Source organism: Pseudochaenichthys georgianus, chromosome 8 (assembly GCF_902827115.2).
Source record: "Pseudochaenichthys georgianus chromosome 8, fPseGeo1.2, whole genome shotgun sequence".
Classification (NCBI taxonomy): domain Eukaryota; kingdom Metazoa; phylum Chordata; class Actinopteri; order Perciformes; family Channichthyidae; genus Pseudochaenichthys; species Pseudochaenichthys georgianus.
This window is the reverse complement of record NC_047510.2, coordinates 29,115,178-29,130,116: the sequence shown is the minus strand read 5'-3', so window position 1 is coordinate 29,130,116 and position 14,939 is coordinate 29,115,178. Positions and strand designations below refer to the sequence as shown.

The window sequence follows — 14,939 nt, the reverse complement described above, 5'->3', positions numbered from 1 at the left end:
CATCATTTAAAAAAATGTATATAACTTTTCCCGCCTATAACACTAAATAAACACTAAACTCTTGTCACCACTCGTTCATGTGTCACACGCGCGCGCGCACACACACACGCACGCACACACACACACACACACACACACACACACACACACACACACACACACACACACACACACACACACACACACACACACACACACACACACACACACACACACACACACACACACACACACACACACACACACTAGCATATTAAAGTCCCAAACCACACCCAGCGCCCGGCCCCTCGAGCCCTCCCTCGCGCGCTCATGATAGCCGATCCAGAGAACGTGCGTTTCAAACTTTTTTTGGGACTACCAGCGAGATCTCCAGCTGCCGTTTTGTCACGTTTGGACGCTGTTTTCCCGCAAAACACATTCAGTTTAATATCCCTTTTCACAGACGCATCTGGAGTGTTTCTTCTTCCTCTGTTCAAACTCGGTAAGCAGTCTAAACTTATTATTTCCAGTTTGCATATTGTTTGAATGCAGCTCGGCACTCTCTATGAGATTCGTAGCATATTCAAATCCAATGTGGCTTTGAAATATACCAATAACACTAATACCTTTACCAGGTCTCTTACTGGTGAGTATTTAGCCTAATATTATATTATATAAGTCAGCAACATAAACAAAACTATTACTAATACTAAAATTGAGAGTTTATTTTAGTTTGAATATATTTTAGGAGTTTTAAGAAGCCTTTGCTGTCGTGTATTTTTACAGTGGCTCCAAGTTTCAGAAATTGGAAATGAAAGGGGCGTTGTCAGCCATCTGTGTGTGTGTGTGTGTGTGTGTGTGTGTGTGTGTGTGTGTGTGTGTGTGTGTGTGTGTGTGTGTGTGTGTGTGTGTGTGTGTGTGTGTGTGTGTGTGTGTGTGTGTGTGTGTGTGTGTGTGTGCGCTGTGAATGAATGTTTAGTGCATTGTGAGGAAATCTAAACTGCAATTTGTTCACAATGGACCCAATAAATATGTGAATTTGTATATCTTTTTAATTATATCTGCTTTTTTAATACTTTTTTTAATACTCTTCAATGAATTCGTGGAAGACTACTTTGTTTCTGTTTGCCCCTCCATATTGCAACACTATACATTCAAATGATATCCCAATGAAACTAATATATCTAATTTTGTGTATGTTTTTAATTAAACAGTTATTATATTTAATTAGGATGTGTGTTTTGAATTGAACGTAATCAGATTATCTGTTTATGTCCCGTGTAAGTATATTTGCACTATGATGCTGTTTTTCCTTAATGACTGATGTGCATCTTGCTTTTGATGAGGCATGTGATAACTGTTGCATTCTCCCTTCATGGAGGGCGCCCTCTTGTGGTTGAAAACAACACATTGGTGCAGGTTTTCCATGCATGGTTAAGGGAGATTTGTCAGAATGGGCTGCAGAAATGGAGACTCATCCTAATCAGGCAATGTTTGAATGAGAGCGAAAGCAATCTTGAGGAAAGCCATCATGTCATATTACAAATAGGCAGCAACCTATTCGAAAAATATTTTACATCCCTCTGTGAACATGCCTATCTGTTGCACTCAAGGCATTGGAAATGGCAGAGCTAGATGAAAAAACAAATAGATGTTAGATAATGAAACCTGATTTTCACTCACGTTCTTGTGACACAAGGAACACTTCATCGTTTAACAACTACAAACGAGCAGCTAAATAAATGGCAGTTCAAATTGACAACGTGTATCGTGGAAGCTTCTTTCCAACAGTCACGTTTTTCCTGCACAGCCTTAATGGTCTGAAACAGTTGCCAAATACTCCTCAAGCAGAAGTCCTTTTTGTATCTGTTTATTTATAAGTATTTGGACAGCGCGGGAACCCTTTGTGCATTGAGTGTCAGTGTTAATTTGAAAATATTTTTAAGTCACGCTCAATGCAGCAGGGGTAGAGAGGCGTGTGATATTTGATAGGAGGAGGATTAGTCATGGCGTGTGAGGTTTTAAAAGGTGCTGACAGATGAAAACTATCAGGGAACAATTGTGAAGTCAGTGCTGATGGAAAGTAGCAAAGAAAAAAAAGGAATAGAATCGGGGCGGTGATAAACAGATGAGGACGGAGATCTCTTTTTTTAACCTCTCTATCAAGGTGTTATAAATAACATCTGATTTAATGTGAGGTAGGGAAATAATCATTTGAGTATGTGTATATAAATATGTAATTTACAACGGCTGTAAGCTGCTTGAAAAGCTGGAAAATGCACCTTGAAAATGCTTGAAAAGTGCTTGAATTTGACTTTGGAAAAGGTGTAAGAACCCTGTCCTAACTTCTCTCGGCCATGTGGTAGCCATTACTCAGCGCTGTCACTTTAGGAATGTGTGTGAAAACGCACCCACACACACCTAACAAATCATGTTAGTGTCCAACATGAAAGAATTCCTGCGTCATAGGGAAGCCTTTAAACTCAGCAGGGAAACAGTTGTGTGCATGGCTTTTTTTTTGTCAATTTAGGTTCCTGATTCCTGAAGGAGTCTTGGCACACACACACACACACACACACACACACACACACACACACACACACACACACACACACACACACACACACACACACACACACACACACACACACACACACACACACACACACACACACACACACACACACACACACACACACACACACACACACACACACACACACACACACACACACACACACACACACACACACACACACACACACACACACACACACACACACACAGCAGTGTTGGGTGTTGTTAATTTGGGCCGTGAATGCATCATTTGTGTGAACTTGTAATCCGTGTTCCACTTGTGGAATTTCTATTTAGAATGTACAATACGGTCCAATCTTGTCCTATTTCGATTGTGGATAGTAAGGACTAGAGTGAGAGTGTTGCATTAGGATGTTAATGTCTGAAAATGCATCCATAAAATGGTCAGCTTACTTGGTTAGGTTGTTGCCCCATTTGGTATTCCCTCAACTGCCCTTTTTGGATTAGGGTTAGGCTTCAGAATGACAAACTGAATGTTTAGCTTTCACCTCCATCCCAACTTTACGTGCTAACGTTTGGCATTTTAATTGTTTAGAGAATGATACTCTTATTATTTATCCCTACGAACAACTTATGCTAATGACAACAAAGTCTAAAACTAGCAGTTAATATCAGCTATCAACATCTATTTGGTAGTTAGGAGCTACAACCAGTAGGTTCAGAAGGCCGTTATCATTTATGAACATGTTGGACAATGTAAGGTAGGAGCAGTTTGCCCATTTTGTCCAGTTTGAAGCATTAGTCAGTAAACAATTACAACGGAAAATGACCATTCAATTGGCTGATGACATTCAAAATGGGTGGGATGGGCTAGCCTTACAAACACCAACACAGCTTTTGAGATATACTCCACTGTAGTAAACAAATGGCTGCTTTTTCGGCTGAATTTGAAGGAGACAAAAGAAAGGACAGCTGTGTTTGTACAACATTTGGCCCAGAAATGTGCACTGTAGTTGTTCCAGCCCCTGAATGGGACACAGCCACCATAGCTTATCCTCTCTTGACACCCTCAAGCCAAATTGTCAAATATTTGGCTTGCTACTGTAATGATGTGCAAATAGTAAAGTTGTCTCAACGTCTTTCATCCTGCTTGCTTTTTGCTTCACAAGGCTGTGAATACAGCCAGTTGGTCTTAGAAGGGGTCTTGTAAATCCATTCTGTAAAAGATAACAGCTGTCACACAGTGCTTTCTGGTTATGTTTGTAATTCTGTGCTTGCATTTCTGGGTTCATGACTCTTCTTCATACATCTTAAAACCAAGCTGTGTCTAGGTCTCTCTGCCTGTGGGATTCTTCAAGTTTTTATGAGCTCTTCCTGACCAAAGCTTTGTTTAGTCTCTGGCTTCACTCCAGGGAAGATGTGCCTTTTTGTGTTTTCTCTAAAAATAAGCTTTAGGTTGGCTTTTGTTGTTGTGTACACACAGCAACTCACACGCACACATGAGGCTGTCCTATTTACAACACATTAATGCAATTTAGTAACTGTAAGGCCATTCCTGAGGGAAACTAGAAATCAAAATAAACATGAGGGTTTCTCATTGACCTTGGATATTAATTCTTAACTAAATGTGCATTTGCGAGCCTTTCTCCAGAGCCATCATTAGTGGATGGTGAATGTTGTTGCGGGCTCAGTGTGAACTCACCTTAAAATGACTCGCACTTTACACTTTTTCTCAGCAATTACTGCAAGGTGTCACTTTCATTGTTGTTCCCACAGCTACTAAAGCGGATTTGAGTCCCATGTACAGAGAAATTGGAGAGCTATAAAAAAAAGTATGAGCGTTTTATTCAATCAAATAAAATGGTCTGTTTGGATTGATCTTCTTTTTTTTTGACATTTCATAATACTTGTTAGACACTTTTATCCAAAGCGACTTACATACTTAATACTGTGGACAATCCCCACAGGAGCAATTTGGGGTGAAGTGTCTTGCCCAGGGACACAACGACATGCTGACTGCAGTGGGGTTTGAACCTATGCTCCCCTGATCCAAACACCAACGCACTAACCCACTGAGCCACACGCCTTCTAAATTCTATTTTATTCCAACAGTTTTGGCCTTAGGGAAAAAATGCAAAGAATGGTGTCAATTAAACACGTTGCATTCGTTTTACTGTTGAAATGAATATATTATAGGGTTTTTAAAACACACAATTCAAGCCCTATGATACCAATATAGTGAATCCCACAAAGTATTCCAGACTGGGGGATTTGAGTAGGAAATATTGCATATTAAGTCTCAACTGAACGACCTCACAAGGGACCGGAGGGCTCCACTGGAAGCACTTTTTGTCTTTTCCTCTTCCTCAATCAGTTTTTCCATGGCTTTAGACAGAAAGGGAGACATACAGAGAAAGAGAGAGTGGGACAGTGAGAGAGACGGGGAGTGAGATTCAGAGGCCCAGTTAAATCTGTGGCTTTGTGTTTTATGAAAAGAGTAAAGGAAGGACATTAAAAGTCAGCATTTTCCACCAGGCAAGGGAATCAGTCAGCACACACACTGCATTCTCACACACTTTCACTCTTGCACTGAGTCCCCCCAGCCTCCTATTATAAGGCTGAGTGGAGAAGAGGAATGGCAGTCTGTTTTTTAGAGTGGATCTGTCAGACTACGAACGTGATTACAAACAACAACTATAGTATTGTTATCTTTCTTTGTTGTATTTGGATCTACTTAGCGATGTGACAGAGGTTCTCAAAGTCAACCATGAAGAACAGTTGTGACATCAAGATGTAAGGAAGCCTATGGCTGCCATGCCAGAATGCAAAACGCATCAGTATTACTTTATAACGTTATTACGGCATACAAACTTTTCATAATATAACAACAAACTTCTAAGGTTTAACAATATATGACTAATTCAATCCTATATTAACGTGAAACCTCGAAGCCTATACGGCTGTAATGTGAGACTGTTTAATTAAGATGGAATGTTTCTTGTAACGTATAAATCTTGTTATAACACTTTAACTTTTCATGTTTTAACAGAATGCTGATGTGTTTTTCTGGCATGGCATAAATATCCTGCCATAAACAACAAACAAAACAACACAAGAGAACATGCTTAGTGTAAACAAAGTGACTTTCACGTGATGCTGCTGTTGTGGACCAAAAAATGCTTCAGTTGTGGTGTCTCGCCTTTATCGTAGAAAACCATTATATAAACCCACTTTGTATACAGTAGTTCTAAAAACATTAACTTCAACTGACAAGAATAGTTATTAGCCTGTTATCCCAATCCAGATGTTTATTGGTGTATTTTGACTATACGATTACCTTTCATTTGTATTATGAGGACTGTTAGTAGCTTGTTCAGCTGATTGACGCACAACAGCTGAGGAAAGTGCCCCTCTGTGTGTGTGTGTGTGTGTGCGTACGTACGTCTATTGTGATAGATAAGGCTTGAAATATCTGTGTTATGCATTCCAGACTGGCAGGGCTAATGTATACAGCATGCATGTTCTCTGTGTGTATTTGTGTGTGTGTGTGCAGCTGTTGCCTGGTGTCAGAGGTGAGTATCAGTGCTTTCACACTCTACTATCAGCCCTGAGTGCTGCCTTTGCAAGGCTGCAACGTTCACATGGACCCTTGGGAATTTTGCGCTCCACATTTAGGGAAATATTTGTGTGTGTGTGTCTGGTGTGTGTGTTGAATGGCGGCAAAAAAAAGAAACAAACAGAGAGTCTATAACTACTATGGACAATTTTTAAGTGGTATATGTTTGGTACGTTATTACGCCCCAAAATTAGATACATTCTTCATTTTTAAAAGATTATTATTATTATTATATTGTAGTATCATAATATGTGAGTTATGGACAAAGGTGTGGTTCATCCTCCATCCATACAATTTAACTTTATTTACATATTTGTCCCCTGAAAGAGAAAGATGACAGTAATAAATCAATTGCATGGAGATTTTTTGGATAATTACCCTTGTATATGATCATTTACAGTGTGAACAGTTGAAGAAGTAAATATATAAATACACACACACACACACACACACACACACACACACACACACACACACACAAATCGTGCAGCCCTACATCAGAGTGTGTGTTTGTGTGTGTGTGTGTGTGTGTGTGTGTGTGTGTGTGTGTGTGTGTGTGTGTGTGTGTGTGTGTGTGCGTTTACACTCTTGTTTTTGTCGCTGGGGATCCCTTCTTCCCTCCCTCCTTCTCTCGCTTCCCTCTACTGAGACAAGACAGCAGCTGCAGATGGAATCAGTCCCGTGTGTGTGTGTGTGTGTGTGTGTGTGTGTGTGTGTGTGTGTGTGTGTGTGTGTGTGTGTGTGTGTGTGTGTGTGTGTGTGTGTGTGTGTGTGTGTGTGTGTGTGTGTGTGTGTGTGTGTGTGTGTGTGTGTGTGTGTGTGTGTGTGTGTGTGTGTGTGTGTGTGTGTGTGTGTGTGTGTGTGTGTGTGTGTGTGTGTGTGTGTGATTGCTGTTCCAAAGAATGTTGCTGCAGGTCAGATTGAACTGAAATACCAGCGAGATGCTTTGCAACGGATATACTGAATTAAATTGTTGGTATTTACATTGGCTTTCCTCGTATTTTTAACTCTCCTTCCATTTCCGTTTATCTGGCTTTGTCTTCCAATAAGGTCAAACCTCTAGTCTGATTGGCCACCCTAGAGACACAGTGTTTGAAATTTTATTATTGGTCAATTTTCGGGGAATTTATAGAGCAGCCAAAGTGCGACCCCAGCATGCAGTTGCTAGTCCTAAAAATAAGGACAGTATCGCATTCCTACCCTGTGTGACCTGACACAAATAATCAAACACATTCTTTACACAATGCAGAAAATGTAGACATCTCTAAATGTAAATGTTTTGTAAAATAAAACAACAACATTGTCTTTTTTTGGAGCATTACAAAACCAAACCATTCAACATAATGCTGTCTTGATGTACATTGTAGATCTTAAAAACATTTCAACCCCATCAAATGCCCCATCAAATGCTCAGTTCAGCTCCACTCATGGGCTGTTCAGCTTTTTCCACAGATGCAATTTAAAGTGTGTGTTGCTAGGTTATTGTCTACTTCAGTCTCATCCTGTGAGCATTACGATCAGGAGGATGTTGCTGTTTACATTCCTGTGGCTAATCCCTAAACCCAGTGTCTCTTGAATCAAAGTGAATCACTCACTTTTGATGTTCCCTCACCTCCTGTTTTACTGTTTACCCCCTTGCCCCCGACCCTTCCCCCAACTCAGACGTGGCCTATATCCTCTGGCACACCCCACAGCCACATGCTCACACACAAAAACTGGGGCCTGCTTCCTGTCGGCGGGAAAAGCTGTTTTTACTGCGACTCCATTTTGGCGGAGAGGGCTAATTCCTCTGCTGTCTGGCTCTGTGCATGTGTGTGTATGTGTGTGTGTGCGCCTACACTCACATGTGCTTTTAAACATGTTTGCCTGCTCAGCTGAACATATTGTTGGAGTTGAGGCTGATACTGAATCTAACTCATGTGTGTATACTTGTGCACATATGTGATTTTGTCTGCAATATCCCAACAGTGGAGTGGTTAGGCTCAGTTTGATGTGTACAGTTTACACAGAGAGAAGTAGAAACACCTAATAGTGTAAATGAACACAAAATTGAAAGCAACAACAAGTGGATATCTTTACGGAAAAATAAACATTACTGTTGTAGTCAATTCCGGCCTTGACTCTACCTACGAACAGAAACATTCAGAAACAAAGCTTAGATGATCATATCCACACACACACCTGTTATGACTGTCAACACTGAAGTCGTAAAACATTTGTGTTATATTGCTGCAAATACCAAGGTCACAAAAAACTAAAGTCAAGTCAGAACATTTCTCCAGCATGTAAGGAGCCTTTAGTTAATTTTCCTTGACAGCTTGTGCTTGATTTTTAGCATCATGATCAAGGACTTTGCTAGATGGTAACCCTCAAAGTGCGAACTTAATTTAACCCTAACCCTAAATCGTTGTTTTGACAATCTATGCTAACCTATGCTGCCTGTCCCCTAGTTATCTCATGAACATTTTGAAATCAAGGGTTACCATCTAGCCGACGACCTACTGTATTCTAACCTTTAATATTTGAGGTCAATGCCTAACCCTATAATCCAACCCACTCTCTTCAGTCTGCGTACAAATGACATGACTTTACACATTGGAAATGCGTGCAATACGCAGAAGTCCTATTTTGCGTGCATATGATACGCTAATAATTCCCATTGGGATGATCTGATGCCGAGTTTTGCGTGCATATGATATGCCACATTTTGTCCGTCGGGTCTTGGTAGACCGGAAGCTGTGTGATTCATAAAAACATGTTCTTACTCAATACTGTTGGAGTCTACCGGACCAGGTCCGTCCTCAGCGCAGATCGTTTGGATATGGCCAGAGCGGGTTCGCCGTCCGGATCTGCCGATGACCGTTCTTAGTTCTGAGGGAAAAGGAATTGTGTCCTTCGACACTATTCTCGGTTAGCTGTACAAAAACTAGACTTTGCACTCCAATGGATTGTTTCTTCAAATAAGCACTTTATTAAACAGTTCAACAAAGATACATCAATCTGATACTATACCACAAAGCGCCTTGGACTCCTTCTTGAGTTCTCACCGTGACAAGCTCGTCAGTGTAAGATCCCAGTTGAAGTGAGCCCCGAATCCTGAATACATCTTGTTCTTTATAGTATTTGCTGTGAAGCCCCCACCTTTGGTGCTCTCTCTTGCTGTAATCTTCCTTTGCTGCCCAGCAACACCCAGTTTTAGCCAAGGTCAGGGCCAGGGCCCTACTCCCTCTTCCTAATTTCGATGTGTCTTTATTACCTGCTTTATCTAGTTTTCTCTCACAAGACAGTTGCGCCTTTTGAAGGTCAGGGCCACACATACTCGTAACATGGTGTTCTAGTCTTTGAAGATAACAGGATGTAGCCGGCCAACTGCTGAGGCATCTCAGCAGTAAACTTTAACACAGTACTTTTCCACTCAGACAGCTCAATGTTTTTAGCGTTTCCATGATAGGATTTACTATATCTTATATTCACTGTTACTTTTGCCTTATCTTTATCCTTCAATACCAAGCCACGATTATTGTTTTTATTTTAAATCGTATGATGTCGGACTTTTTTTTGCCATCTGTGAGGTAAAGAAATAGGGCTCAGAGCCTCAGAATAATGAAATCTGTATTTTTTTTATCTTTTTTTCCTTCTAATTTGTTATTCTTTTCTAAATAACACACTGTTAATTACTCAACAATAACACACAATTATCCTTGTTTTTATTGATTCGTTTGATTCTATAATCTTGGGCTTTTTAGCCGTAAATAAAGTCACCGGAAACAGACGTAGACGGTAAACTGATAGCCCAAGATCCTCAGCTTGAAGCTCGGGACAGTTTTTTTATATTCTGCTACCGGAAGTTACCTTACAAAATAAGAGCGCAGATGAGGACGGTCAGCAGTGTATCTACGGTCCATTTGTTTTCACACCGAAAACAGCCAAGACACCTATTGAGCCCAGAAAATAAATGTTATTAAGGGCTGTAAAAAGACCTGTCTAAAATGGACAACATTGTTAGGAGATTTCAACTATAAGCTTCAGCGATTCTGCACTGCGGCCACTCAGCCGTCTCTCCAGTTTGTTATTATTTTTTCTGCCATTAGTTAGACCCTCCAGAAAAACGCGATTATGCCATCGCATAATTTACCGCATAATCAGCAAAATGGCGCAGATTTTTAAAAGGGCCCATATTTATTAAAAGGGCGCATAATCCCCGCATTTTTTCACATAAAGTTGAGGGGAAAAAAAAGTTAACTCCTCTTGACGTGAAGTAGTGATGATGAGACGTCATCAGTTCGCGCATCACAGAAGGTAAACAACACCATAGAGTGAACGTGTGGAACTCACACGAGAGAGAAAACACCAAGATGAAAAAATCGAATCCATCTCATTTACCGACGAACATTTCTGCTAAAGACCGGGCAAAGCAGTACCCCGAGGTCTTGCACGAACGTGGGGGGAAACTATTCTGCACCCCGTGCAACTGTGTGTTGAAACATAAGAGAAAATCAATGGTGACGACCCACTTTGATGGACAAAGGTTTTTAAAATCCTCTGACACTGCAGTTAACCAGTCCCAGTTAAAATCTCCAAGTAGGACTATTTCCTTGTAGTCTAGTTGTGATAAAAGATTTGCTAGTGAAGACAAGGAGTCTTTGACAGCTGAGGGGGTCTGTAACAACTCACTACCATGACCTGTTGACCCTTTGCCACTTCTATATTTATGGCTAAAAATTCAAATTGCTTACTGATCGATTTGGAAACTAATGTGGTTACACTGAACTTATTCTTAACATAAATTGCAACGCCTTATTAGGCCTTATTAGGCCGGTCGGTACGATACACATTAAACCCATTTAAGGCAATGTCAGAGGCCAAAATAGACTTATTTAGCCATGTTTCAGTCATGAAATGACTTCCTTACGTCAGCGTCAGTCAATTTTGCCCAGATACGGACAAAATCTAGTTAACCTAACAGACTGCGCACATTCAAGTGGATGAAACCTAACCCAGACCTAGCTTTAAAATCAGCAGGAGTAGCGATCTGACTACTACTGGGCGGACCAGGGTTAGGTTGTACATTTCCTGACAGTAATAACAACAAAAAAACCAGGCATCTTTTCCTCTTAAATGACACACATACATTGTCATCTAATTTAGAAACACCGGAAAAGTCTGCGAGAGTGTGATTAGAGCTTAAGAAGCAGTCCTGAAGAACCATCAACACAGGAAAATAAAAAAGACAAACATATTTTGTCGAGCAGATTGACTGTGACAAGGCAACCGGTAATTGTTTGAGCAACACATCCGAACCTTTGCAGGGGATGCCCACTGCGGGTGGCAGAACAGACCTGAATCCAGTAGTCTTCTCAGAATGACTAGAGATCTTCTCATAGTCCAAAACAGTTAACAGGCACAGTAGAATCACGATATGGGCCATTTTCCCAGACCAGCAGAGCATCCGGATAGGCGTGCAAGCAGGCCCGAAATGTGGAGGCGCTCCGTTCTCCTCGCGATATCCCCGGTGCAGAACCTCCTCAGTACAGCAGGATAGGCGAAGCAGGACCAGCTCGAGGCGTAGAGGCGCTCCGGTCTCTCCGCGATATCCCCGTGGTAAAACGTCCTCGGCACCGTAGAGCATGACAGGTGGAGTAGGTGGATACAGGCCTCAACTACAGCAGGTGTAAAGCAGGCCGCAGCCCGAACGCGAAGCCGCTCCGGTCTCTCCGTTACGCCTCCCGGGGCAAAATCTCGCCAGGACAGCAGCACACGACAAGTGGAAGCAGGTGCCCGCCACAGCACAACTGGGCAGGTGGAAAAAGGGGGCCCAAGCAACAACGTGCAGCCGCTCCGTCTCTCCGCGACTTCCCGGGAAAAACCTCCACACAACAGCACAGGTGCACAGGTAAACCTCCTATCCAGGCCGACGGAAGAGAGGCAGCCCTGCCCCTCACTTTCCACGCTCCGTGAGGCGGATAAGAAAATGTGCTCCGGTCGCTCTGATCGACGAGTGTAGAGTGACGCAATGAGTGTTAACGCGATAATTTTGACAGCATTAATTATTTTCTTTTTTAAAATGTTTTTAGGATTTCATATCGCATTGACACCATATCCCAACGTGCATTGCGGCTAAACAATCCAATCACCGAGCTTCTAGCTGAGGATCTTGGGTAATCAGTTCAGTGGGTTTGTGTTGTGTATCGCGATGATGCTCGAAATGTCCCTTATAGGCTTACGTCTGCTTCTGGTGACTTTATTTTGAAATTCAGTTCCTGAGAAACGGCTAAAAAGCCAGAGATTATAAAATTAAACTAATAAATAAAAACAAGGATAATTGTGTGTTATTGTTGAGTCAGAGCCGTTTCTTCCTATAGGCGGACTATGCGGGGTCATAGGGCCCCCGCGGCCACTAGGCTGAAAGTATTATTTTGTTTTATTTTTTTTTATTCATCCGAAAAACAAAAAAAGTTTAATTCATACACACAAAGATGAACAAAATTAGTAGAACCGGGAGGGCTGAAGCATAGCTTGTGGAAAGTAGCCCTCTCGTGCATCATCCTAATACAGCGGCATTATTGCGTCAAAAACGTATAGAAATTAAGGAGTACAAAGAAATAAAGAAAACAGGAGAAAAAATTAAATCAAAGTAAGGGCAGGAAAACAATACATGCATATATATATATATTTATATATATTAGGGCTGTCAAGTTAACGCGTTAATAAAATTTTTCCTCTGCCGCCCCGTAGTTTCAGAGCGCATCGAGTTTAAAATACCATCTACAAGCTGACGCTGACAGCCCCGCTCCTGCCGCCTGCTTGTGGCAGACCACACTTCCACGCTCACCGGCAGGCACCGACTGGCCATCGGGAGGACCGGGAGGGTGTGTGTATGTGTGGCCCGAGCGAGCGAGAGAGAGACCGTACGTGCATTGTTGTTGTTAGCATCGGGTGCTAGCTAGCTGCGCTAACGGATATAAGTAGCTGTTTAAATGAAAACAGAGGAGCGCTCTATCCACACAACTGCGAGGAGCACTTGACTTTATGCAGGAAGCCAGACAGCGGGACATTGTAGGAGAAGTCAGGACACTCATGATTGCAGCGTCCAGGCAGCTCCCGTTCGAGCATATGCCTTGAGTTGCACATAGCTCCAACACACACACACACACACACACACACACACACACACACACACACACACACACACACACACACACACACACACACACACACACACACACACACACACACACACACACACACACACACACACACACACACACACACACACACACACACACACACACACACACATTGTCTTGTATTATTGTATGAGAGGTTCCAGGTTGAATTGAGGCGAATATTTGTAATGTTCAGAGGTTGTTCTGTTTAATATTCATGAGAATATTTGTCATTGTTCAAATGATAATAAACATTAGCATAAACCATATTTGTCCACTCATATGTTGATAAGAGTATTAAAAACTTGAAAAATATTCCTCTAAGGTACATTTAGAACAGATCAAAAATGTGCGGTTAATTTGCGATTAATCGCGATTAACTATGGACAATCATGCGATTAATCGCGATTAAATATTTTAATCGACTGACAGCCCTAATATATATATATATATATATATACATATATACACATATATACACATAGGTACACATGTACTTGGCAAATGAATAATAATAATATATGCATAATTGCATATAAACATTGTGAACACTTATTTTCAAGTGACTTTTCTTACATTCATATGTTCACGCTGTGGTCTGCACATGTGCAGAAAATGACCCTACATCTAGTTTTCGTATATATATATATATATACCCTACATCTAGTTTTCGTATATATATATATATATATATATACGAAAACTAGATGAAGGGTCATTTTCTGCACATGTCAATAGCAGTTTCAACTATCTTTTTTTGGAAATTATAATACTATATATAAATATATATATATATATATATATATATATATATAGGTACACATGTACTTGGCAAATGAATAATAATAATAATAATAATAATATATGCATAATTGCATATAAACATTGTGAACACTTATTTTCAAGTGACTTTTTTTACATTCATATGTTCACTCTGTGGTTTGGAACTGCTTTTGAATGTTATTAGGCATTTACTTATGGAAAATGTTGTGCATAATCAGTACTGTTTTAAGCTGTACTATCTCAACACATTTTAATAGATTGAGTTTTTTTAAATATGGGAGTTGTGTGTTCATATTTACCAACACCACTGACTATTCGGAATACTTTTTTTTGGGATGTTATTATTTTTTGTAGATTTGTTGAGTACGTGTTTCCCCATATTTCGGAGCAGTAGTAAAGGTAAGGGAGAAATAGACTGTTATAAAGAGTATATTTTCTTCAAGAATGTTCTTAGTATGATACAAAATACCTATTGTTTTTGACAGTTTAGTCTGTACATAATTTATATGGTGCTTCCAATTGAGTTTTTCGTCAACAAGCAGTCCTAAAAATGTACATGCACCAACTTTTTCTATCTCTGTATTGGAAATCCGTATAATGCAGTCATTTCTACTCTCAGACTTTGTATTGAATAACATGTCATTTGTTTTGGCCACATTAAGGGATAATTTATTAACTGCAAACCAGTTACATAGTATTTATAATTCTGCATTCACAATTTTAACAAGATCGCCAAGATTATGATGGGAGCATTAAAATGAGCCATGTTTATTTGTAGACAGCCAAGCCCCCTCCTGTGTTCGCAGTGGCGTTTTTATATGTACAAAAGTGGTGGGGCACAAAAAACGTAGATGTCT

General features: G+C 40.6%; 1 protein-coding gene across 1 annotated transcript in view; it reads left to right on the top strand.

Moving 5' to 3' along the window:
* Window positions 1–301: 301 nt before the first annotated feature.
* emp2 (epithelial membrane protein 2) overlaps window positions 302–14,939 on the top strand; it is a 30,109-nt gene continuing 15,471 nt past the window's right edge. Inside the window, exon 1 of the mRNA XM_034089994.2 lies at window positions 302–481. The gene's annotated coding sequence lies outside the window, so the exon portion shown is untranslated. The remainder of the gene's footprint in view (window positions 482–14,939) is intronic.